Source organism: Podarcis cretensis (assembly GCF_951804945.1).
Source record: "Podarcis cretensis genome assembly, chromosome: 12".
Lineage (NCBI taxonomy): Eukaryota > Metazoa > Chordata > Lepidosauria > Squamata > Lacertidae > Podarcis > Podarcis cretensis.
The window spans coordinates 38122556-38149949 of NC_137181.1; the positions used below are offsets into that span (position 1 = coordinate 38122556).

Consider the following 27394-nt stretch of genomic DNA (forward strand, 5'->3'; position numbering starts at 1 on the left):
TGGGAGCTGGAGTCCAGTAATATATTGTGGACCACAGGTCCTTCACTCCTGGCTTAAGGCTCGTCCATGCTTCTGTTTGTCCCGTGCCCACATGGGTCTAAGAGGTTTTCTGCTTGTCCTGTGTTTTCTATGTTCAGGTCTAAGTTTTTAATTTGCCCCACTATTTACTGCTGAATCAGAACACATGCCACTTTGCAGCGATGTACTCTAGCATATCCTATGGTAGAAAATGTTTGTTTCAATTTGTATCAATGTACTTTATATTTTAAAATGCGTAGTTTCATGATGAGATCTTCATTTATTTTTTTAAATGTCTACAATAGCTTATAGCACTGCCCCCCATCTTCTTTGACATTTCCAATGATACATTTCAATCATTTGTATTAGATATATTTCCTAATCGCAACATTCTCTGTAGATAAACAGTACTTTTTCTAATGTTGCTTTGAACACCTTTACTTAATATCTCCAGTGCTTACTGTGCAGAAGAACCTTTGACAAAATCTGCTACTTACTAGTATTTATGGCTTTCCACAAGGTGAAGAGGTTAGTTTCGACAAAGGGCAGGCATTAGTGCCTTTTTTCAAAAGCGTTTAGTGACTTCTAGCTCACAAACATGCCCGGTGTTCATAAAACATGTAGACATATGCTGTAAAATCTCTCTCTCTCTGACTGCTTTTACTGTAGACTAGGGCTGCAATATGGTCCTGGATCTTAGGCGAGTCAATCAAAGAATCTTGGCATTTTTGTACCAAAATAAAAAGGTCAACAACTTTTGGGTTTTCCTAAAAAAGAAAAAAAGAAGAAAAGCAGCTTTCAGTTTTTGCTTTTTGAAATATGGCAACCCTATTGTAGACAATCAAATTGTTTGTTTTTAGATGTTACATATACTATTCCTGGTCCTTCCCAGCCTTCCTTTGGATACAGGAAAAGATATTAGAATTTGATTATTTAGATGAGTGGCCTGACGCAGCAAAGCTGTGTACGCAGGCTGGATGAGTTCTTGGTACACGATGGGGTGCTGTGTGCATGATTCTCATCGTTGACTGCTACACACAGTTTTTGGTTCTGAAAGCGTGAAATTCACTTGCTCGATTAGGACCACATAGGCAGGAAGTTGGTGCTCTGTTTACTGTAGGCTGTTTGTGTAGGGGACTAATTTCAGTGCTGCTTCATTTTGCACAAGATCTTTGGATCAAGCCCATAACTCTATGATGGCTTCCATGATATTGTGGATTTTGGCTTCAGCTATGCACACCTGTTCAATTCCTGCTAATTTGCTTTGTTGCAAAACAAATCCTTGCCCCAGTCCAGAGCTCTGTAATATATCACGCAGGCGGTTTGCTACTGTAAATCTGTTTACTGAATGAGCCAAGCTATATCTGAAGACTTTGGGGGGGGGGGGTTCAGAACTATAAAAGCTAGTGTTGTTGTTTGTTGTATACCACTTTCAGCAGAATTGCATATTGCTCTACCAAGTGATACATGATAACGACACAGCCCTTTCCCAGCAACTTCCCAAGACACAAATTGCATAAGAATTTACATGTAGGAGTGTTTTGGCATATTTTCCTATACCAATTATTTTATGGTACTTGTGTCTTGCAGCTTGAGGCATTTCATGTTAATAAATTACCTGAAAGAGACATCTGTTTTATTGGTTAAAGCAGATAACTGGCTCTCAGAATGCCTGCATTGTGTCACCTCTCTCGGGGCCCATCAGTCCGTACTTTTTGCCCCATGCTTATAAGTGTACAGGTCTGTGCTTTAAAGCTCTATGTCTGAGCATTCCCTCTGTCACTTTCCCTAGGAAAGGTAAAGGTAAAGGGACCCCTGACCATTAGGTTCGGTCGTGACCGACTCTGGGGTTGCGGCGCTCATCTCGCTTTATTGGCTGAGGGAGCCAGCGTACAGCTTCCGGGTCATGTGGCCAGCATGACTAAGCCGCTTCTGGCGAATCAGAGCAGCGTATGGAAACACCATTTACCATCCCGCCAGAGCGGTACCTATTTATCTACTTGCACTTTGATGTGCTTTCGAACTGCTAGGTGGGCAGGAGCTGGGACTGAACAATGGGAGTTCACCCCGTCACGGGGATTCGAACCGCCGACCTTCTGATCAGCAAGTCCTAGGCTCTGTGGTTTAACCCACAGCGCCACCCGTTTCCCTTTCCCTAGGAAAACCCACTCTTTAATGCTGAATCAGAACAAATGGCAATTTGGGTTTTCCATGGATTGAATCAGCAGTAAAGAGTGGGTTTTCATGAGGAAAGCACCGGGGCAAAACAAAGCACCCTAGTGTTTGGAAGTGCTTTAAAAGACAGACCTGTGTCTAAAAACATGCCACAAAGGGAAATCTGGATGGGTGTGGTTATCATTGCTCCTCATGCTTGCAAGTTTTTTGCAGTGCCCATGTCATGTTGTTGGCATCAAAATGCCAACTTGCATTCCCTCCTTCCCCATCTTAATTCAGATTTTCCTTTTCTGGGGGAAAATAAATTCAATTCCGTTGTCAACTACCCATTGACAGTGACTCATTTGCCCCCATCTGGGAACATCCTCGCTTTCTTTGCCTCTCTCCTCCCAAACAGCCTTTTCCATGACATTTGGCAAATGCCCCATTTCCCAAATCCTACTGTAACCAAGCCTTCAAGGTGCAGCTGAAATGAGAGCACGTTCTCTATCTACCCCACCTCCATTTCCCTTTCCTCTTTGTTCTGTCAACCCTGTGCAAAACTTTAGCTTATAAGGCCCTTAGGATAAGGACTCACCTCCTATTTATTTGTGAAAACCTCATGCACATTGATGAGGCATTAATAAACAACAACAACGGCCAACAGCTCTGTAAATCATGTGCACAAAAGTTGCGGTTGTTTTTTAAATGCATTGAATTTATTATTTTGGTCCTTTTCGTCCTTAAGATGGCACTCAGGATCAAAGAAAGGCTTTAGGACAATTATAGGTCATGCATCCTGCATTCCCAATCCAGCACTGAGCCGGGGGTTGAAGTAGGTGAGATCCAAACTCCAAGCTCCTTTCCAACTGTAAAATTCCTATTATTTTATCATTATGGAGGAGGGATGAGAGGAGGAGGCAGAGTGGCTCATGTCACCAGTGGCTGTTGATTGACGGCAGCTGCCCATTAAAAAAATAAAAGTTGCACCTTTATTCTGCCACCTCTTTAAGTTGGAGGCTGAGCTTCAAGAACAGAAGCTTTTGTTGAGAGTCCAGGTTGCTGTGCGTTAGAGAGGGGAATAGCTGAGTGAGAAAGTGGGAATTTTTCTTTCCTAGTTACCAAATGTTTTTTGAAGGCCGTATCCAGATGCTGAAATATACTACACGGTGATTATGAGACACAACGACAAGCATCGTTTTGATCCTGTCGCACAAAACACCGTATGACGGAATGTGCATTGTTTTCTTTTTGCTCGGAATGTCTGCATATGGAAAATGCAAGTCTGAAAGTGTGAAATATCATCAACAAGTAAGCTTGTTCTGTAAAAGATACCATCTCACTTGTGTTATCGCTGGTAATGAAGGTTTGCACACATGTCATAATTGGCCTCAGACTAGACGGAAAACTCCTTCATTGTGGCTAAACTATGGTTTAAAAACAAATGCCTACTTATATCATGTCTCATGGCACTCAGCCATGCGTCAAACCTTTAATCTGCCATCTGGGGGGGGGGGGCGGAATCACATGTGATCCTTGAAACCTTTTATTATAGGAGGAAGGTTTTGAAGCTCTAAATACAGTGAGCGCAAAGAACAGGGCCATTATCACAAAGGTCAAGGGAATGTAAATAAAATGCAGTGGATAATTCTGTTGGTGAATAGAGGGAGCCTAAAGATAGCAAGCTTTTGAATTTCACAGAGCTACTCTGCAGGCAGGATTAAAGCCAGAATAAGAATCCTCTGCATGTTTACTGAGAAGCAAGACCTATACTAGGTGACTTGCCTAGCCACTTTAAAGTACAGAGAATTAAATAGTGTTTTTGGAAGAAGCTGAATTTGTTCCAAAGAAATGAAAAGCACATTTGTTTTGACATGTGGTTGTCTAGGTGACATTGTTGGTTCTGACAGATATGGACCCTAAAAACATTACACTATAAAGTCCCCTGTATGTGATAAATTCACAGAATGAAACTCAAAACAGTTTTCGTGATGCAAATTCTAGGATAGCCTGAATACATCTCTTAAGTGGTCATTTATACGCAAGAGACAAATTCTTCATCGTAAAATTGTTTTCGTTTTACAGAGTCAAAAAGAGTAATCATATAAAGCTTAAAAACAAGAACATCTTACATCATCTGATAATGTTAATTTAGAAACCTCAGTGTCACACTCAAAATGGAAGTGTGGCACTCAAATAGGAAGCTTAACACTCAAAACAGAACATGTTTGGCTTCCAAAGAAAGTTCGCAAACAGGAACACTTACTTCCGGGTTTGCAGTGCTTGGGTTCCAAGTTGTTTGAGTACCAAGGCATTTGAGAACCAAGATACCACTGTACTGGACAGTTGTGAAGGGCCACCCACATTTTGGAATTTCGTCAATGCCCCCAAGTAATCCTTGTGAAGTTGTTTCCAGTTGTCACTGCTGCTGCTAAGGTACCCTGTTGGGGGGGCACTGGAGGGTATTTTGCTAGCAGCTCCCTCACATCTGTCTGCATACTACCACCTAAGCTTCTGTCCAAAGGGTCAGAACTTCCATCACAAATACCTTCCTTTAAACTCTACCTGTGCATAGAAGAAGAAAAAGTAATCTTTGTCAGCAGTTCTCAGACCAACATTTTAAAGCAGGAGTGTGTGCGTCAAGGCTATCTGGTACTGCTTTTATCTAAGTTTCTCCTCACTTCTAGAAAAAAAGAAAGCCAAGTTTTGTATTTCACCTTTCAGTCTGCGTTCTCTTTAGAGAACAAAAATTGGGTTCTCTCCAATGCTACAGTTTTATTCCCACAACAGACTTCCACATGTGCAACAGAACTTCTCCAGCTGCCTGCAGTCTCCCATGTGCCCTCAAAATCTTCTCCAGAAGGTTGAGGAACCCTCTGGAGCAGATTGGGGGGCACTTGGGGCAAGGAGAAGAAGGGAAAGCCCTGTTATATGACCAAAAAACTGCTTGTGCTGTGTTTGATACAGTTTGTTGTTTATTTCTGAATTAGATTTTTCTTCTTCATTAGATTTGTGTACATTGAGCAACTCTAAAAACTCTTATATTAATGAGTCAAATTCTAGTGCTAACATAATTAATACTCTTATGAGTTAATTTCCCTTCTCCCTATTATAGACTCTGTCACATTGGCTAATGCAGCCACAGCAAACTGTGTCTGAAATATAACTTCCTAATCTGTTGGCTGCCATTCACAAATGTCTGTCCCCTTTTTATACCTGACAGAATTAATTACCGTATTTTTCCGTGTATAAGACTAGGTCCCCCCCTCCTAAAAAAATAATGTCAAAAATTAGGGGGTGTCTTAAACTCTGGGCCATCTCCTCCCATTTTCTTAAATCTGAGTCCCCCAAAATAGAAGGCATCTTATACATGGGAGCATCTTATAGACGGAAAAATACGGTATGTGCATTCTTCAGATTTTATAAGCCCCCAAATCCTCACTTGTCATCTTTGTGGGTACAGCCTTCTCAAGACTGATTGCAATTTAAACGTGTCCCTTTCTTTGCATTTTTGACATCTTTCTCAAGCATGCTCTGATCTTCTGCTCCACTTTCACACAAACCGGATTGTCTTTCTGTTTACACTAAGGAGTTTGTTTGAAAGCTCGGGGAAACCTAGCAGAGCTCTACTTCCCAGGGAACACTTTTATCAGCTCTTTCTTCTTCTCATAGCATAATTGCTTTGGGATTTGAAGAGTTGGAGTCTTTGCCTGTAAAGTATCATCAACTTGACAATATTTAGCAGGGAACTGGAACCAAACTTCAAAAAGTCCTTAAATTGCTGGTGTGCGGGCAGAGACGTTTCTTTAGTCAGCACAAACGAGCTTCATTCAGATTCCAAAAGGGATTTATTTATTTTTTTCGGCATTAACCGTGTCATTGTATTTAAAGTCACGATATTTCTGTGCACACATTTGCCATTAGAGGCTGCTGTCACCCTGTGCTTCTCTTAAGTCCCTGGGCCTGCATAGCAGTGAAATCTATCTCTCAGAGGGAAAAGTCGGAATGAACCAGACTCTTTTGCTTATCTCCTTTAGAGCTTTGACATCTGAGTTGAAGAAATGACCCCTGCAGCTTTCTGTAACCAAAACCTTTTAAAATAGATCACTCTACTGCCCCTCACCCAGGCAAAAGAGGATTTGAGTTTAAATGCCCATTCAAAAACGTAATCCATTTTTGAAAACTCTTTTTGAATAGTCAGACTGCTTCATCGTTGTTGTTTTTTTAAATACTCCTAGCAGAACTAGTCAAACACATTGAAGCATCCCCCCCGCCCCCCCAGTTTAAATTCAGGAAATGTTGCCAGTTTCTTCAATTATATTTTGCATGGTGGTAGAATTGTTGGGAGAAACAGTATGGAGTCAGACCTTTAGATACAACCAACAAAGCCTTACACATTTTGTATCCTGATAATGTTAGATACTGCCTCGTCTATCCTGAACTTTAAAACCCACCAAGAAGAACTTACTAATATTTTCATGCCCTCATATATCACATTCAGTTGACAGGATCATGAAGCAAGGTGTTCTTACTGCCCCTTCACACTTACACCCCTCCACACAATTTAGCATGTGGGCATATTATTGCGTCGAGAATGCTTAGTGTGATCTAGGTTACATGAGCTGGAAGCTGTGGGGTGGGTACGAAGGAAACGTACGGACCCAAAGATGCCCTATTGCTTTTTCTGAGAGTAAAAAGGTACCTTTTCAATCCGGAACTTTCCTCCAGTTCTGCGTAACATAATGTTTTGTTAGATTGTTATAATAATCTATGGGCAAAGCCATTGTGTTTCATTGATTGTACAGCATAAAAGAAAACAAATATCCAAAGCTCTTAGGGTTTGTCAAAACCATGAAGGATAAAGGTATGAATGGCTAATGGTAATAATGGCAATATACCACATACGGAACCACTGAATGCCAGACATTGGGGAATCAGAGTAGGAGAGGGCAATTGAGATCATGTGGGCCTCTTGTAGGCACCTTGTTGATCACTGTGGACCACAGGATCCTGGATTAGGTTGGTGTTTGGTTTGACCCTGCAAAAGTTTTCTTATGTTCTTACTATCAATGAATATTAGTTCTTACAATCTTACAAGGTTCTTATAATCAGTGCTTTTTTTCTGGGGGGACGCAGGCATATGCATACCCCTAAACTATTTGTGAACCTCTACTTTTGTCCATTTACTGTATTTATTTTCCCCAATTTGAACTATAAAATGGTGATTTTCTTGAGTCAAAATAAGAGTACCCCTAAACATTTTTTTAAAGAAAAAAGTACTGCTTATAATTAATATCAAGTTACTACAATTAAATGCTCTTAGTACTACTACTAGTAGTAATATTCTGTCTCTAAACACTATACTAATAAATAATAATAATAATAATAATAATAATAATAATGATAATAATAATGGGAAAACAATGTAAGCACCAATTACTATTTTCCAGGGTACTGATTTCATGTGAACTGCCCTGAGATCTACAGATGAAGGGCAGTATACAAATTTAATAAATAATAATAATAATGAATTTTACAAGGTTCAGGATCCTCACAACACTGTTGGCAGGTATTAAATGTGCAATCCAGTCTTAAAACATATTTACTTGAAAGTAAATTCCATTATTTCAGTGGCATTTACTTCCCAAAAAGTAAACGTTGTGCATCATACCATTTCCTCTGAAATTCTAGACATACTTACAATAAAGTAAGCCCTGTAGAATTAAGTGGACCTTACTTCCAAGTAAACAAGTCCGGGGCTCACGCTGTTAGGCTTGTAAATAATTCATATATATCTTTGAAAGCTGTTCCACAAATTTTGCTGACTATCGCTGCGGAGTCTTAAATTGATGGCATTGATTCATTTAAGTATAGCTTTTGTGCTCTTTGAAAGCTTAGCAGATGTTTAAATTGTTTACAGCAAGTAAAAAAAAATAGTCAGCATTTTACCAATTAATTGCATCGTAACACATTCTGTAGGTGATGTTTTGATTCGGAGCAATTTGTTAAATGGTACTTGAGGGTTGCTATTTGTTCCCGTCTGTTAGTTGCTTTGCTAATATAATTATTTCATGCGTAGACAGTTGATGCCATGTTGATTCCAGAGAATAAATGAAATAGTGTGTGATATCCAGCTATAAGGCTATGTATACACCATACCTTTAAAGCACGCTCAGAACACATTTTCTCCCTCAAAGAATTCTGGGCACTGTAGTTTCCCCCTCACAGTGTTATAATTCTCGGAAATCCTTAACATACTACAGTGCCCAGAATTCTTTGAGGGAGAAAATGTGCTTCAAATGTCTGTAATTGGTGTGTACTCAACCACAGTCATACTCAGAACAGACTCCCTGAAATTAATTGACTAAAGTTACTGAAGTCTACTTTGAGTATGACTTAATTAGAGTTGCCGTATTTTTTTGGCAAAGTTGTTGAGCTTTTTTGAACTGCTGGTAAATTTCAGCGATTTCTGCCCAGACACTGTTTACGAGGACTGAATACCAGCTATGTTCGGGAAATTCCAGACATAGAGCAACCCTAACTTAGTTGGATATTACCCAGTAATGTTGCTTTTCATTATTTTTATCTAAAGAAGAAAATGTTGTCTAAGTTGCACAAATATGTTTTATGCCTGCTGAAGAGATTTATTATGATCATATTATTCTTCACCCCAGTTCTAGCAATGTTTAAAAGGTAAAGGTAAAGGGACCCCTGACCATTAGGTCCGGTCGTAGCTGACTCTGGGGTTGCGGCGCTCATCTCGCTTTATTGGCTGAGGGAGCCAGCGTACAGCTTCCGGGTCACGTGGCCAGCATGACTAAGCCACTTCTGGCGAACCAGAGCAGCGCATGGAAACGCCGTTTACCTTCCCGCCGGAGCGGTACCTATTTATCTACTTGCACTTTGACATGCTTCCGAACTGCTAGGTGGGCAGGAGCAGGGACCGAAAAACAGGAGCTCACCTCGTCGTGGGGATTCGAACCGCTGACCTTCTGATTAGCAAGTCCTAGGCTCTGTGGTTTAACCCACCGCGCCACCCGCGTCCCGCCACCCATGTCTAGCAATGTTTACTTGGAAGCAAATCATACATGCACACACCCATGAATGCACACACCGCTACACACGTATTGGAGTGGGGAGGTTTTGTCTGAATAAGGCTAGGCAACAAGGTAGCACAGTATTGAGTGGTACACTTTGCATATGCTGAAAATAGGATTGGTTTGGTTCTGTCTCCTATTTTTCAGTATCCTCTAACCCTCAAAGATATAGGAAAGAATGTAGGGGCCTCTAAACATATGCAAAGGGAATTTCCTTCACTACTAAGGACATGCAGTGCATGTCACCATATATTAAAGGTTAGGCAATGTTTTCAGGGCCGTGAGTGTGACTGTCGGAGCGGTGTCATATTTGAAATCTATTTAAGCACTCGCTCCAAGCAAAGGGAAATCCAGTCACCAGGTATTCTCCAGGGATCTAGGAAAACAAAGCATGGCAATTAAACCACGATCTCTTTTGTAGCAGGGTAACCCAAAAACTCGGCGATGGACAAGAGCTGCCTAAAGCATAAAGGCATACCTTCCAACTGTTATATTATCTCATTTTACTGTGTTTTTCTGGTAAGTTGTATTGAATATAGTGGAAGGAGTTCAAAGCCAGGAAATCTGGAATACTTCCACAGCTGATTTGTCCATGACCCCATGGTATAGCTTGAATTACCATCACTGAGAGCCATGTCGGAGTGAGATCATTCACAAATTGTGTACAGGTGCTTCCCCGTCTTGAATCAAGTTCGGCATTCCTAAGGATGTCTTCGTTTGAAATTCTAGGTATTTTGCGCTGGGATGTGTGTGTTACAAGAAATGACATATTTTGAAGTTAGCTTTCCAAATCATAACTGCCAGGCATATGATCTGTTTTAATTCCGTTATTATTTCTTGCTGTCTAAATGCTAATTTCCATTTTTCAGATGTGAATGGTATAGTAATCACCAGTGCTATTTTTCTGGGGATTCTCAAGGGTATGCAATAACGATACTTCTTCTTTTTTTAATATTAAAAGTATGGCAGTTACTGTAACAACTTTGGGGTGAGTTTCGGCACTTTTTTTTTTTTTTTTTGCTTTTAAAAAAGCACTGGTAATCACATTGGAGGAAGAATTGTAGAAGTGATGCCATGCCTTGCCCCCATGACTGAGGGGGCCAGGGGCCATGTGACATGTTGACGTTATTCTCTCACAGCACAGGGTAGGCTGATGTGTCATGTTCACACTCTGTGACTTGCATGCCTGATGCAAGCACACCCTGCAGCGTGCATGCATGACCGCTGTGGAGTTTTGAGGGATCCTTCCCCCCTCCTTGAAAATATTTTGGGGAGGCTATTATTATTATTATTATTATTATTATTATTATTATTATTATTATTATTTTATACCCTGCCATCTGGCTGCATTTCCCCAGCCGCTCTGGGCGGCTCCAAACAGAATATTAAAAACGCAATAAAACATCAAACATTAAAAAGTTCCCTAAACAGGGCTGCCTTCAGATGTCTTCTAAAAGTCAGATACAGTGGTACCTCGGGTTACAGACGCTTCAGGTTACAGACTCCGCTAACCTAGAAATAGTACCTCGGGTTGCTTCAGGATGAGAACAGAAATCGTGTGGTGGCAGCGCGGCAGCAGTGGGAGGCCCCATTAGCTAAAGTGGTGCTTCAGGTTAAAAACAGTTTCAGGTTAAGAACAGACCTCCAGAACAAATTAAGTTCCTAACCTGAGGTACCACTGTAGTTGATTATTTCCTTGACATCTGATGGGAGGGCAGGTGCCACTACTGAGAAGGCCCTCTGCCTGGTTCCCTGTAACCTCACTTCTCACAGTGAGGGATCCACCAGAAGGCACTCAGAGCTGGACCTCAGTGTCCGGGCTGAACGATGGGGGTGAAGACGCTCCTTCAGGTATACTGGGCTGAGGCCATTTAGGGCTTTAAAGGTCAGCACCAACACTTTGAACTGTGCTCAGAAACGTACTGGGAGCCAATGTAGGTCTTTCAGGCTTGTCTCCCTCCGATGGTCCCTAGGAGTGATGCTAATACTTTTAGAATAATTATGTTGAAAAGAGAAAGCAGAACATATGAGGAAGAGGGGGTGCACTAGTGCCAATAACCTACTAGCTGTACTTGATAACGTTTATTATGTAAAAGGAAAATATTTCAGAGACTTTTGGCTGAGTCACACATGCAGGGAAATCACTTGATTACTTGACGTTTGACAGCTGAATGTGTGAACTGAATCTGCTGAGGGGCATTGAATTGGAAGTGATGTTATGTCATATGTAACTCCTGTTAGTGATGGCTCAGATGCACATGGAAGCCATTTTTCGCCATTACAGTCAAGGGATGAATATGTAAGGGTCTGGCAACTCGATATACGTAGTTTAGTGGACAGTATTGGACTTGGACCTCTAAAAAGGTAAGCCATGTATCATTGTTGTCGTCGTCATCAACACCGCCATTGTTTGTTTGCCACCTTTCTATAGTAAACCAGACAGCTCAGAACATTTTACACAATTCATTAACAGTTACAAGATGTAACAAAATCCTGAACAGCAGAGGCAGCCTATGTAGCTAGTTAATGCCATGTTCTTCAAGGGAGTAGGCATTACACTACTCACAAATGCAGTCTCTTTGGAGGGTGGTGTGGTCCAAGTCTATTGTAAAGATAACAAACCATACAAAAGAAGATTGGGGACCCTAGAGTTGCCCATAAACAATTACCGGTAGTACCTGGTCAGCAGACTGGCCAGGTGGGATTCAGTTTATTTCTGTTTAAATCATGATTTCCTAAGTTGCATTTATACACCCCAGAATAGCCTATGTAGATCTGTGCCCTTTTTGTGTGCGCATAAGAATAAGAATAAGAATAAGAATTTATTATTTATATCCCGCCCATCTGGCTGGGTTTCCCCAGCCACTCTGGACAGCTTCCAATAAAACACTAAAATACAATAACCTATTAAACATTAAAAGCTTCCCTAAACAGGGCTGCCTTCAGATGCCTTCTAAAAGTTTGGTAGTTATTTTTCTCTTTAACATCTGGTGGGAGGGCGTTCCACAGGGTGGGTGCCACTACCGAGAAGGCCCTCTGCCTGGTTACCTGTAACTTGGCAGTATGTTTGCTTCTTTGGTGATTGAGATGCGCTCAAAGTCAGATGCTTGCTCAGCCATGAATTTACGGAGCAAGTTCTCTCACTGTCTCTGGTGCCTTCAGGGTGTTAGGATGGTTTGCACAGCTATCTCTCCACTGAAAATGTGCTGCTGGGGGAGAGCTGTGTCCAGGCATGTGGGAAACTAGTGGCTCTTTTGCTGGCAGTAGCAGGTGAAAAGTTCTGAAATGGGGAAGGGGGTGAGATTTCAGAGCAGGACTCCTGTACCTGCTGAATCTAAAGCAGTTCCGATTCTTTGAGCCTCTCAGTTGTGCCAACTGGGAGCAGGAACTGCAAAGGTGAGAAATAAGTTTTCCCACATTCCTCCCTGGCCAGTAACTGTCAGGAGCTCATCCTACTCTCGAGTAGGACCCTGGCAGAGACACATGGCATGTTCCCTCCCTCCCTCCATGTTCCCTCCCTCCCTTCCCAGCTGGCATGTTCCCTCCCTCCTGGTCAATCGTTCGGGAGCTTCAAAAGCTTTCTTCAGCCCGAACATCACAGCAACTGATGCCAACAGACATCGGCACACTTAGGGATCCACAGAGTTTTGCAGCTTGCATAACAGACCTCAGTAACTCAGCATTTTGGCTAATCTGCTTTATTTACATATAAACACACATGGAGTACTGCAACATGGCTCCCTCTCTCTCTAGCATCAGACAGCAAAGGGAAAAAGGACAATAGTCCCACTTCAAGGAACACAGTAACATAAACATCCTGTCTCTGTCACTTCCCACACTGTGGAGTCAAAACATATACAGTCATGTGATAGACAAAAATCCCATGGCTGTTATCACGGAGCAGGAATTCTAACAGTAACAAGCCAGCAGGACTTGAGATGTGGCAGAGAACTACACCATTCTCAGCAACTTCACTTACGATTGCTCTGCAATGCATCTGTGCCCGGTGCTAAAGACTGAGAGGGCCACATTTCCTCAGTGGCAGAAATATAAGGTGACAATCTTACCCAGACTTGCTACTTTCACAGGTGCGATATCAGACAATGTGGAGCTTTGGAAGAGGAGGGTTAGGTCCTTTGCCCCCAATGTGGAGAAACGTCTTGCATTTCTCCATGAAAAAAGTGAAACGTGAAAGCAGCATGTTTGAGCATTTATTTTCACAAGGAGCTATCGTTCTCCAGGGCAAGGAGTTCCACAGCTCTTTGTCAACCACTGAAAATATTTATCTACATGTCAAGTTTCTGGGACGCAGGTGGCGCTGTGGGTTAAAGCCTCAGCGCCTAGGGCTTGCCGATCGAAAGGTCGGCGGTTCGAATCCCTGCGGCGGGGTGCGCTCCCGCTGCTCGGTCCCAGCGCCTGCCAACCTAGCAGTTCGAAAGCACCTCCGGGTGCAAGTAGATAAATAGGGACCGCTTACCAGCGGGAAGGTAAACGGCGTTTCCGTGTGCGGCTCTGGCTCTGGCTCTGGCCAGAGCAGCGATGTCACGCTGGCCACGTGACCCGGAAGTGTCTCCGGACAGCGCTGGCCCCTGGCCTCTTAAGTGAGATGGGCGCACAACCCCAGAGTCTGTCAAGACTGGCCCGTACGGGCAGGGGTACCTTTACCTTTACCTTTACAAATTTCTATTGGACACACAACTAATATTACCTGCATGCAGGGGTGCCAACCTGAATAAAATATTGTGGTGGCCCAGGTAAAATATTATGCAGGGCCTGCCCCACATAATTGATCACATGACGCAGTGTACACACACCATTTGAATAGAAATGGCCATAAATTTTGTGGGGCCCCTGCCCCTTCAAATATTTTATTGTGGGGGCAGAAGCGCCCTTGGCCCCTAGGAGTTGGCTCCTATGCTTACATGCCCAAATACAGTGGTACCTCAGGTTAAGTACTTAATTCATTCCGGAGGTCCGTTCTTAACCTGAAACTGTTCTTAACCTGAAGCACCACTTTAGCTAATGGGGCCTCTTGCTGCCGCCACGCCGCTGGAGCCCGATTTCTGTTCTTATCCTGAAGCAAGGTTCTTAACCTGAAGCACTATTTCTGGGTTAACGGAGTGTGTAACCTGAAGTGTATATAACCTGAAGCGTATGTAACCTGAAGCGTATGTAACCTGAGGTACCACTGTAATGTGAAAACTCAAGAAATATAAAGAAATATAAAGGTGGGTTAGCCCTAAGTGGGGTGGTTTTATTAAATTCCCTCTGCATTTGCTACATGGCTTTTAGATTGCATTTTCCGCCTTCTCATTGTACATTTTCAGGGAAGAGACATATTTTTTAGGATGAATAAGTTTGCGCTGCCGTTGGGGTCCTTCCCTGAGTACGATTTCCCAATCAGTCGTGCCAAGTACGATAAACAAGCCACTTAAAACCAAAGGCTGTCTTGTTTTTGTTTTATTTTTCATTTGTTTGAAACTTGTGATGCTGATACTCCTTAAGGGACCCTCACCGTCAGCGTTTTTCTTAATTTTAATTCATTTTGAAAATATATATATATACTGTATATAATACGAAGGTTCACAGTGACATGGTCAGGCTTTTCACAAAACATCCTTTGCACCAAGTTCAACGGCTGTTTATTTTATATAAGCCCCCCCCCCTTCAAGTTAAAGTTGACTAAGAATTAGCAGTGGATTTTAGTTGTATAAAACAACTTTAAAATCACATGTAGGTATATTAAAGCCACAAAGTTTTTAAAACACACAAAAACACCACGGCATGAAGTTTAAAACCTTTCCTCGTATTAGAGGAACAAGTTTTCTGAGAGGGGTGAGAGAGGAATGGTATCAACTTTCCACACAACTTGTGTGTTTTCTGACACCTGCCCGACTCCGAATGTCGTGTTGGAAATTTGATTTATTCCGTTAACAAACCATTGCCAGCAAAAGGAATTTAGAACTGGGATACCCACTAAGAAAACGAAATGCAGTAATAAAATACATGATGAAATTTTCAACTCGGCCACATTCCCATGTGTTAACAGGTTCTTAGATCTCAATCCCTGTAGAAAATTTCCCCAAACCTGAGCAGTATAATCTAACCACTTTTTATTATTACAACTAGAACAAACCACTAATCCTCTGAGTAAACCTTTGAAAGCATTAGGCCTCATTTATGGTAAATTCCTTACACAGTTGCCAGTGTTACCTCTGGTAACATAGAGAAGATACCCCGCCCTCCTCTTTATAAATATTTTTAAATGCAAAATCAGTTTGATTGCTTTTGTGTAACATGGTCCTAGACACAATGATAACAACTGGTGCTAGTAAACTCTGTGATTTTTTTTTTTGGGGGGGGGGGGTGTTACCTTATAAAAATGAAGCTTCTGTTGTTTAGGATGTATGTAAAAGTTTGGGAGGGGGATAATATTGAGATATGGTAGAGCTTTCTTGACCTGCTCTTTGGCTGTGAAAATATCCCAAATAATAGTTGTGCTTTGTACTTCTGTATCTACAAGCAATTCTGTAATGCAAACAGAACACGGTTTTCCTAAATTTTGTATTATTCAGATATTTACATACCAGATTATTTTGATAAATGAAGGTGTGTGGTGGTTGATTTTCACTGCCCTACGCTTACAATATGTATGTTCTCCAAGAGGGGTAAATAATTTCACCTAATGACAATCGCAAACCAAAGTCACATTGTTCTGATAAAACTGCCTGCTTGATTCAAGAAACGGGCTTTAAGCTGAAAATGCTCCTTAAAAAAAAGTAATTCAATAGTGTAGCAATCTTTTCTCCAAAGCAAATTTGAGCTATTTCATAGCTCCCGGGCACATATCAAGCTCTTGGCAGAAGTGTGTGTGTGTGTGTGTGTGTGTGTGTGTGTGTAGGGGAACGGAAATGTTCCTATATGTGCAAGTAGAGGCAAATCTTCCCATTCCAACAGAGATCTCTTGTCACATTTTTCTTTCGCTTACCAAAGGAACCTCTGCTCCATGCATCTGACAGCGGGCAGAGTTGGCCTGCCAGGCTCTGCAATATATTTACATGTGCTACCTGTTCTACCAGTGATAAATTCAAACTATCATCTAAAATCTTAGAAACCTACTCTCTGTCTTGCTCAGTTGGAGGAGCTGAGCTTGGATGCTGGGTTTATCCTGCCAGCCAAATGGCAACAGCCGTCAACTCCATTGTGAAACGAATAGCAGGACTCTCCTTCTGGAGGAATGAAAAGACAGTGGTGTCTCTTAATCTAGTTAGCTGCGTTTCTGTTGGATGTGCCCTAAATTTCACGCTCAGCTTCAGCCTCCTCCTTTGATAATCTCCAGAGAGCCCTTGGGTACAGAAAGCCATTATGTTAATTGGCTAGCAAATTTGTTAAATGTGCAGAATGGGGTAAAGGTCACTACATATGCAGTACATCACAGTGCAGAGAAGTGGTTAAGTGTTTGGTAGTGCTCCAACACAACAGGAAAAGGAAGGGTTGCAAGGGCACAGAGCTGCGCAGAGCTGCGTTTTCAAGACACAATCTGCTGATTTCTTTATTACTCCTCATTGCATACAACCCAGCATGCATCTGTTGTGCTGCTATAACCCTTCCATAAGCCCAACACTCTGACATACATCATAATGCTAGTTTTAAATGGCCCCGGGTCACCTGGATCCAGCCCATTTGCTCCTTTCTTATTTCTTTATATCTGTTTTCGCTTTACCCTACAGAGTGTCCATTTGCAAACCGATAAAAGTGGTCCCAGCAATAGGGGTTATATCTGCTATTTTTGGGTGTATACCAAGATTGCAACCACCTCTTTCTTCTTCATTTGCCTTGGGTGCGTGCAGGAAGCAAAGGGCATGGATAACCTATTAAAGGGAGGGTTTCAAATTAAAGGGAGTAGCCACACCTACCTTGGTGGGGGCAGGATCTGGAATCAAATTAGACTGAAAGAGCCATGTTGAGGACAAGCACAAACGATTCCAGACTGAAGATTCAGGTAGGTAGCCGTGTTGGTCTGACGCAGTCGAAATAAATTTTAAAAATGGAAAAATGTCCAGTAGCACCTTAGAGACCAACTAAGTTTGTTCTGGGTACAGTGGTACCTCGGGTTAAGTACCTAATTCGTTCTGGAGGTCTGTACTTAACCCGAAACTGTTCTTAACCTGAAGCACCACTTTAGCTAATGGGGCCTCCTGCTGCTGCTGCACTGCTGCCGCACGATTTCTGTTCTCATCCTGAAGCAAAGTTCTTAACCCAAGGTACTATTTCTGGGTTAGCAGAGTCTGTAACCTGAAGCGTCTGTAACCTGAAGCATATGTAACCCGAGGTACCACTGTATAAGCTTTTGTGTGCATGCACACTGGAAATGTGCATGCACATGAAAGCTTATATCCAGAACAAACTTAGTTGGTCTCTAAGGTGCTACTGGACAATTTTTCATTTTTTTAATTTATTTCAATTCCAGATTGAGTAAAACTACATGGGGGGGGGGTAGTACAAATGGGGTTGTATGAATGCATCTTCCAGTCTGTGCCACAGTAACTCACTCCACATTACAAGGTTCTCTGGCCTCCTTCCTCTCTTTCGTCTCCTTTCCTCTTCCTTTCAAGGTACATTCCTGCTCCTTTGGCTTGTGCCTTATTTTCTCCCACCTCTTGTTACCAGCACAACACATTCATTGTTGTCTTCCTTGGGTGTGGCCTGTGAAGTAGCTTCCTCAGACTGAGCCTTGGGCTACATTGCTTTATGAAGCACCTAGGAAATGCTCTACCTCAGAAGGACATGCACCTAAGGTCCCTGAGACATTATTTGCTTGCCAGGTTCTATGTACGAAAAGTCTCCTCAGTCTGGGAACGTAAAAATTAAGAAGATTACCCAGGACCAGCACTAGATTTGTGAGGTGACTTCCAGCTTCTGAGAACCCTAACCATGATATATATAAAAATGATATGAAAACAAATTAAGGCACGAAAAAGAGTGTGAGACATACTTTGAATATTTTTTATTTCACAAATGTTTGTCTAGTCATATTCTATCTTTGCCGCCCCACCCCCCAAAGTTATCCAAATTCCAAGCAACTAGTCACCTCTTTTAGCTACCATATGAAGATAATAATGAGAAATTCTCACACAAAAGTAATCCCTTCGTCAACTTGATGTGAAACTATAAGGACATAAAAATGTAACAGTTCTACACCTTTCAACACCCACTTGACCCATTGCCAGCCACTAGTAGTGGTATGTTTATACAGCAATCTGAGAGGAAATGTCCATGGCCATCTTACCTTGTGGCTTCAGAACCAAGTCATTTTAAAATTAATATTTATGAACATTTTAACTACTTAATATGACAAAATATCACGGCTTTTTTCCAAGCCCAGAGTTCTGGCACCTTTCAGGTGGGTGCCATTGCCATTCAAAGTCAACATGGGTGAGTTCATGGTGAGTTCTGGCACCTCTTTTTTCTAAAAAGAAAAGCACTGCAAAACATATATCAATTATATATATATATATATATATATATCGCACCACCGGAGCACGATTTCTGTTCTCATCCTGAAGCAAAGTTCTTAAACTGAGGTAATATTTCTGGGTTAGCAGAGTCTGTAACCTGAAGTGTATGTAACCTGAAGCGTATGTAACCCGAGGTACCACTGTAATGTAACTGAGTGGTTAGTTAGCGAGTGGGATAGGTGCTGAGCTATACTTGCCTGACACTTAAAGGTAAAGGGTAAAGGGACCCCTGACCATTAGGTCCAGTCGTGACCGACTTTGGGGTTGCGGTGTTCATCTCGCTTTATTGGCCGAGGAAGCCGACGTACAGCTTCCGGGTCATGTAGCCAGCATGGCTAAGCCACTTCTGGTGAACCAGAGCAGCACACGGAAACGCCGTTTACCTTCCCACCAGAGCGGTACCTATTTATCTACTTGCACTTTGACATGCTTTCAAACTGCTAGGTTGGCAGGAGCAGGGACCGAGGAACGGGAGCTCACCCCGTCACAGGGATTCAAACCGCTGACTTTCTGATCAGCAAGTCCTAGGCCCTGTGGTTTAACCCACAGCACCACCTGTGTCCGCCTGACACTTACAACAACTCTAATTAAGATACATTTACTAGAGGGGAGAGGAGTGAAGCATTGCCTTTAAAAGAAAATAAAACACAAAGTGCTTTATTAGCAGAGAGCCTGAAGTACTTCAATGTACAGATCATCCTTTCCTGAACTAAGCCTGGGTTCTGTTTGTGGAAGAGGTCAGAGTTCCCTGGGTTGAAGGGGACCAGTGTACCTCCAGATGTTTTGGAACAAACTCCCATCAGCCTTTGCCAGCATGGTCAGTGTCCACAACATGGTGTAGTCCACAACATCAGGAGACACCACACTAGCTACTCTTGTCCTTGGCCATAGAAGTCGGAGATAAGCTATTTCCAAAAGCATGTTATATTTATGGGGCAGTTCCCAAGAGGAAAGGTGGAACAAGGATCCAATCAGAACAAGATTCTGACTGTCACAGGGCAGGTTTCATGTACACAGAATTTCTGAGTTCATGGACGTAGCTCCTAAAGTTGTAAAGATTAGGAGATGTTTCTGATCCTTTCAGATGCAAAAAAACTGGGTCTATGTAAGGATGTGCAATGAGAATTATGGTTGAGGAAGGTCTTTGGATAGAGTTGTACAGTCCAGGAGGTTTCATTATCAGGTTTGGCACAGTGCCATCTGGTGACCCCCCCCCCCACACACACACACTCAGTATACCTGAAGGAGCGTCTCCACCCCCATTGTTCTGCCTGGACACTGAGGTCCAGTTCCAAGGGCCTTCTGGTGGTTCCCTCACTGCAAGAAGTGAGGTGACAGGGAACCAGGCAGAGGGCCTTCTCGGTAGTGGTGTCTGCCCTATGGGACGCCCTCCCATCAGATGTCAAGGAAATAAACAACTACCTGACTTTTAGAAGACATATGATGGTAGCCTTGTTTAGGGAAGTTTTAAATGTTTGATGTTTTATTGTGTTTTTAATATTCTGTTGGGAGCTGCTCAGAGTGGCTGGGGAAACCCAGTCAGATGGGCAGAGTATAAATAATAAATTATTATTGTTATATTATCTCTCTCTCTCTCTCTCTCTCTCTCTCACACACACACACACACACAGAGAGAGAGAGAGAGAGAGAGAGAGAGAGAGAGAGAGAGAGACCATAAGCCTTGATGTGGAGACTTATAAGACAGTGGACAGCAACATTAGAACTCTGAGCACCAGATGCCAAGGGATTTAAATTTATTTCAATTCTCCCGTGTAACCCCTGCTATAGTATTGGTCCAGGGCACTGTGAGAAATGTGTGACAGTCTTCCTTGAGCTTTCTGGAGCTGCTGGAAAAATGCCATGTTCTGACACCAGCCCTGGGGCCATGTAGGTAGGCAACTGCCACAAGTTACACCATTCTGGAAAATTATTCAGCCTCAGGAGCAGTGGAAGAAGGGATGGTGCAAGGAAGCCACCAAAGTGGGAAGGAGCAGATTGGAAACCCACATGTTTTGAGCAGAAATCCACTTGCTGGCTGTCCAGATCCACATTTTATAATACTGTACTAACATACCAAATATAATGGATCATATAAATACTGGTTCCTGTTATTAATGTTTTTTGTAATACTGTAAATCCTGTAATTAGTTGTTGTTTTTTCGGAGGGTGAGGTCTTTTATGACTATGTTTGATTAGGAGCAAAAGAATAAACAAACAAACAAACAAACAAACAATAAATGTTACCTGGTGAGTTATAAATGACCAGCATTCCCCATTAGTTCTCATTTGTCCCCAGGAATTCTCATTTAGGCTGAGAGATTTAGGCTGATCTTGTGTTTAAAAGCTGGTATAGATATACCCACATTGCAATATATCGCTGTATGTTCCTTGTTGGTTTTAGAAACTTCAAAAATATCTTAAGATGAACCAGGAGGCAAAAGGTGCCTGGAAATGTTTTTCAAAGTTTGCATTGAGAGGGGGAAAAAGAACCTTACATCTGTTCTTGGTATGAAAGTCAGCTGAACAGGCTTGTGTTGTTGTTTCCCCCAGGATGCCTTTCATGTTTCCCCCTCCTTCTCTTCAGAAAGCCAGCTATTTATTTACGCTCAAGGTAGGCCCATTCTTTTATCTCCTGGTGTACTGTAAACTAAAGCAATTAGCATACTGGAATTACAGTACAGTCTCTCTCTCTCTCTTTTAAACCCTCTGTCAATATTATTTTTTGAGGGAAACCTCTTAATGAACTGTAGACAAATAACAACAACAGGAACGGTTGCTTGGTGTTCAGCAACGAAAGTTGTTGCTTGTAAGTCACAACGCCACATGCGATGAGCCCATGAATAAAAATGAGAGGGCAGCCCTTTGACAGGACCCCATCTGAAAGCATCCAAGAAAGCGTCTCAAGTGTTGTGTATTTACCAGATGTTGCTAAGAGCTCTCACTGGAGCAGGCATTGGCTTCCCTGGCCTTTGTACACTTTTAAATTATTTATTATTATTATTTATTATTATATATTTATTTATACCCCACCTTGTCCCCAGATGGGACTCAAGGAAGCATATACATATATTTATTTATCTCAGAAATGTTTCAGTAGGCATCAAATGCATTACACTAGGAGCATAATTCCATAGCCCTTTAGAACTATTGTGCCCAAACAGTCCTGACTGACTGACTGACCCATGGAATCCATATTGCCTAAGGTGGGCCACATTCACACCATACATTTAAAGGCCTATAATACCACTTTAGAGGGACGCGGGTGGCGCTGTGGGTTAAACCACAGAGCCTAGGACTTGCCGATCAGAAGGTCGGCGGTTCAAATCCCTGCGACGGGGTGAGCTCCCGTTGCTCGGTCCCAGCTCCTGTCAACCTAGCAGTTTGAAAGCACATCAAAGTGCAAGTAGATAAATAGGTACCACTCCGGCGGGAAGGTAAACAGCGTTTCCATGCACTGCTCTGGTTCTCCAGAAGCGGCTTAGTCATGCTGGCCACATGACCAGCTCCCTTGGCCAATAAAGCGAGATGAGCGCCGCAGCCCCAGAGTTGGTCACGACTGGACCTAACGATCAGGGGTCCCCTTTACCTTTACCTATTCTCCTCACAGAGCTACTATTTCCAGTGTTTTCATTGAAGAGGGATAAATTATTAAGCCACTCTGAAAACTGTAGCTCAGTGAGGTTCTCCTAATGACCCACTGAATTGGTTGCAAGTAAAGAGGTAGGTAGGTGAGGACAGGCTGAGGCTGGTGGAGGAGCACCCAATTCAGCCTACTGGACCAGCCTTCACTGCACATAAGAGTCATTTACTAAAATCATTGCATGGCCATGGGAGTCATATTCCTTTACTACTTTCAATATTTCTCCAGTCTTCTCTCTCCCCACCCCACTCCACAATATCTCCTGCTACTTCCCATTCTTGCTTTTACAGTACTCCAATCCCTGTTCTTGTCTTTATTATATTTTGGGCTCTCTAGGTCCTAACTTACAACATGTAGATGGCACAGTTTAAGGTAGTTTTAGGCTCTGGGTTTTGCAGGTAGATACTTTGGGGGACCCTCCTCTTCATTTTGTGGAGTGGCTCCCTTGACTTCTCCCCCCAAAGGCCTGCCCTGTGACCCTGGCACACCCCATTAATGTCTATCCACTTTCTCAGCTCAAATGTTTGGAGATATGTAACTGGCTTCTGAGCCATGAATTGTATTTCTCCACTCTATGGGAATTTTCAATTCACGAATGCCATGAACTACACTAGGGGAAATTCCCTTCTTGCATCCCAAAGGTGATGATTGGATTTGGAAGATGGACGTAAAACTTCACCAGGGTAAGTCCATGAGGGAAATTGGGATCTGTATCTAACATAATATTTGATCTCTGTTCTGTCCTTAAAAAAAAAAAATCTGTTTCAGATACTTTCTCCATTCAAGGTTCAGTACTGTTTTCTGTTTTTATACCTATATTTACTAAAAGAAAGGCTATAACAAGTTGTTTTGGTACTCCCATTCTTTGAATACTTGTCCCTCTCCTTATCCTACAATCTATGATCCCTTGGAGGTCACATGGGAGGGACTTATTCCGCAACCTCCATCTTGGAGGGACATTCTGCAACCTTCATCTTGGAACTGAGTGTACAAGTTGAACTTGTGGCTACAACAGCAGCATAAATTTTGTGTGTATGTGTGTATGTGCTTTCCTTGTTGCCCCAGTCTCTACTTTCTGTAACATATTTTTCCCTGATGAAGAATTCTGGAGAACTCAGATGATTGCCACAATTTTTGACATTTTGATTTATATAGATTGATAGAGGACCCTTCCTTTTAATAAATAAATAAGATTCCAGTTCGATTGTATTTCTGTATGCAGTCAGCATTTGCATATAATTGCATAACACTACACTGAAAGCACCACTGAGATTTGAGGTTCCAGCCATCGATCATGCTAAGGCCTGTTTAGAAAGCTACACATGTGGAATTTTTCCTAGCATCCAGACCCATTTGGAAATATTTTAATCCAGGAAAATATGGGTGACAGATCCTTTACCATAGCAGCACAAACAGCCACAAGTGTAATAATGAATCCTGTATGTGTACATATGTGGAAAGCTTGATGCTAGCTGTTTTTAAAACAAGCACTTCAGCTGGACAGAAGGAAAAACATCATACTCCATTTCATTCCAATGATCCTGAAAATTGGTGGGAGGGTTTACTCAGGCAGGGAGAAACTGGTAACAAAGTTTGCCATTAACTCTTCCTTCACCCATGTTTTGAATGATGCTGTTTTTAGAGTAATTCCAGAAAACTAGCCATGCTAATGGATTTACTGCCCCCAGAAAATAAATCAACCAAGATGATCATTATGGCATTTGAGAGACTAACTGGTTTATTGTGGCACGAGTTTGTGTAGGCAGTACCCTACATCAGATGCATGAAATAGACCATGAAGGTAGCAGATATATGTGTGGGCTGAAGTCTACTGTAGGACATAGTAGATTACAAATAAGAAAAAGCTCATTATACTGGACCACTGTATGTGCATGATGAATATAACTAAATTTAATGCAGTTTCATTTTGGTGATGTCTTCCATCTCAGTGCTTAAGAAGAAGGTACATTTGCTTTCTTCCTATAGCATAACTGTAAAAGCAAAAATCCCAACCTTATGTGTCCAGTGTAGAAGCTAGAAAATGTAAGTTTGCAGGTCATTCCTTTGTATCAAGCTGGGCAAATTGCAGAGGTTGACAATGATGACCAACGTGCAAGGATGCAAGATGTGTTGTTACAAACAAGTCATTGTGAGCCTCAGGCCTCTGCACTTGTCTTCATGTGCACAGGGCAGTGATTTATAGTTTCTCGTCCTGTTTTTGGCCCCTTAAACATCACTTTCCTGTTTCTGATTAATATGGGAGTTTGTAGTTTGTACGAACCACATTTAGGTAGCAAGCCAGGATGGATATCAAACCAGGATATCAAACTGAGTTTGCTTAAAATGGGAAACGTGTGTGTGTGTGTGTGCGTGCGTGCGTGCATGTAAACACAAGGCTTGTGTGCTCACAAGAAACCATGCTGTTTGGTCTGAACTGGGTGCATGTCTTCACTAGCCAGCTCAGTCAATTCGGGATTCCAGTTCAATTCTCCATCCTCTGTGACGTACGCAGGCAAAATAGCGATGGACAGGGCTTTTTTCCCCAACCAGAACTCACCAGAATTCAGTTCCAGCACCTCTCAGGTGGGCACCATTGCCATTCTAAGACAATGAGGGGAATTTCATGGTGAGTTCAGGCACCTCTTTTTCTCAAAAAATAGCACTGGCAAATGACAGCCACACAAGAGAGAGCTGTCCGCAGATTGAGTGCAACTCTGAAGTTTGCAGCAGTACGGAACGAATCTGTAGAAACATTTCCCCACAAAGAACCCAGAGAAGACTGAGTGTAACCAGTGCCCACAGAATGCTAACTTCTAGGGGATGAATTGCAGCTATAAAGATGAATGTATTGCCAAAAATGCTATTTCTGTTTCAAACCTTGCAGATTGTGGACAAGATGGAGTGTTTCAAGAGGTGGCAGAGAGATATTTCTAAGTTTGTCTGGCAGGGCAAAAAACCCAGAATAAAATTCAAAATATTAACTGATGCAAAGGAAAGAGGGGGATTTGCCCTGCCAGACTTTAAACTTTATTATGAATCAGCAGCTTTCTGCTGGTTGAAAGACTGGCTGCTTCTTGAGAACACTGACATTTTGGATTTGGAAGGTTTTAATAACGCTTTTGGATGGCATGCATATTTGTGGTACGACAAGGTTAAAGTGCACAAAACTTTTAAGCACCATATTGTCAGGAAGGCATTATTTAATGTCTGGATAAGGTACAAAGATTTATTGGAAAGCAAGACCCCAAGGTGGTTGTCACCTATGGAGGCAAAGGCTCTGAAAAGACTTAATATGGAGGCCAAGTGGCCGAAATATTGGGAGATATTAGAACAAGAAGGAGATAAATTGAAATTGCAGAGTTTTGAGAAACTAAAAGATAGAGTGCGAGATTGGCTACATTATTACCAAATAAGAGAAGCCTACAATATGGATAAAAAATTGGGCTTCCAGGTGGAAAAATCGAAATTGGAAACAGAATTGTTGGAACCTAAAACTAAGATTCTTTCAAGAATGTATAACTTGCTGTTGAAATGGAATACTCAGGATGAAACAGTTAAATCAGCTATGATTAAATGGGCACAGGACATTGGTCATAATATTATGTTTGCTGACTGGGAAAAGTTGTGGACCACCGGTATGAAGTTTACGGCATGTAATGCCTTAAGAGAGAATATTATGAAAATGATTTACAGGTGGTACATGACCCCAGTCAAGCTTGCTAAAATTTATCACTTGCCGGATAATAAATGTTGGAAATGTAAAGAAACTGAGGGTACATTCTTTCACCTTTGGTGGACGTGCCCGAGGATCAAGGCTTTCTGGGAGACGATATATAATGAATTGAAAAAGGTATTTAAATATACCTTTCCCAAGAAACCAGAGGCCTTTCTCTTGGGCATAGTCGGCCAATTGGTGTTAAAGAAAGATAGAACGTTTTTTATGTATGCGACAACAGCAGCAAGAATACTCATCGCAAAGTACTGGAAGACACAAAATTTGCCCACCTTGGAAGAATGGCAGGTGCAAGTAATACACTACATGGAGCTGGCAGAAATGACTGGCAGAATTCGAGACCTGGGAGAAGAGGTAGTGGAAGAGGACTGGAAAAAGTTTAAGACCTATCTGCAGAAACACTGCAAAGTTTATGAATGTTAAAATGATGTTGGATACAAAAACAATATGGCACAAGGGATATAGTGTTAAGAAGTATGCTAAAATGTAATTGAAAAATGGTGAAAAATCAAAGTTATATTATGTCAAAGTAAACAATATGTTAAAGGTGTTTAAACATAAAGAGAAAAGACTGGAGACATAATAGAAGCGATTTTAATAATTGGAAACTAGTTTTGAAAAAGGGTAAGGATTTGCTGTATTTGATTGAACAAAGAGGAACACAAAAAAGGGAGGTGTGAGGAGGTCAAGAAAGTAAGCTATGTAAATACGAATTTAAAAATTGGAGTCTTTTTTTGTTTAACTTCTTTTTTCTCATTTGATCTATGTTTGTGATTGAGTATGCCGTTTTGTATTTTCCTGATGCTTTTTTATTTTTTTTTCTCTTTTCTGTTAAAAAATAAATAAATATCTTTTTAAAAAAACAGAAAAAAAACAGAAAGCTAACTTCTAGGAATGGGGGGAAACAAAACTCGAGGGGAGTTGGGAATAATGCCCACAGGAACTTGGGCTAAATGCTATGGGATACTTCAAGATTCACAGGCAAGGCAAGTTCCCATTTGTTCACTGCTTGTTTCTTTCATCAAACCCTTAATAATGTATAGTGAGGAGCTGGTGCGTGACTGAAGATGCATGATAAACATCAACGCTGGCATGCATCTCCCTCCTTCATGGTTTAGAGTGCTCTGTGAAGCATGCTGTAGTGTAGACAAACAGAAACTTGTCTGTCCCGTAACACTGGAAGTTGTCCCAAGTCAAGCATGAAGAACCAATGTCTGGCATGTGGACTTTCTAA

At 41.8% G+C, this 27394-nt stretch overlaps 1 protein-coding gene across 7 annotated transcripts in view; it reads left to right on the forward strand.

The window, feature by feature from the left end:
• CREB5 (cAMP responsive element binding protein 5) overlaps nt 1-27394 on the forward strand; it is a 266685-nt gene that overhangs the window by 26559 nt on the left and 212732 nt on the right. Inside the window, exon 1 of one of the 7 annotated variants that reach the window (XM_079948041.1) lies at nt 21338-21398. The exons of the other annotated variants lie outside the window; for them this stretch is intronic. The gene's annotated coding sequence lies outside the window, so the exon portion shown is untranslated. Of the gene's footprint in view, nt 1-21337; nt 21399-27394 lie in introns of those variants that run through there. 7 annotated transcript variants of the gene reach the window in all.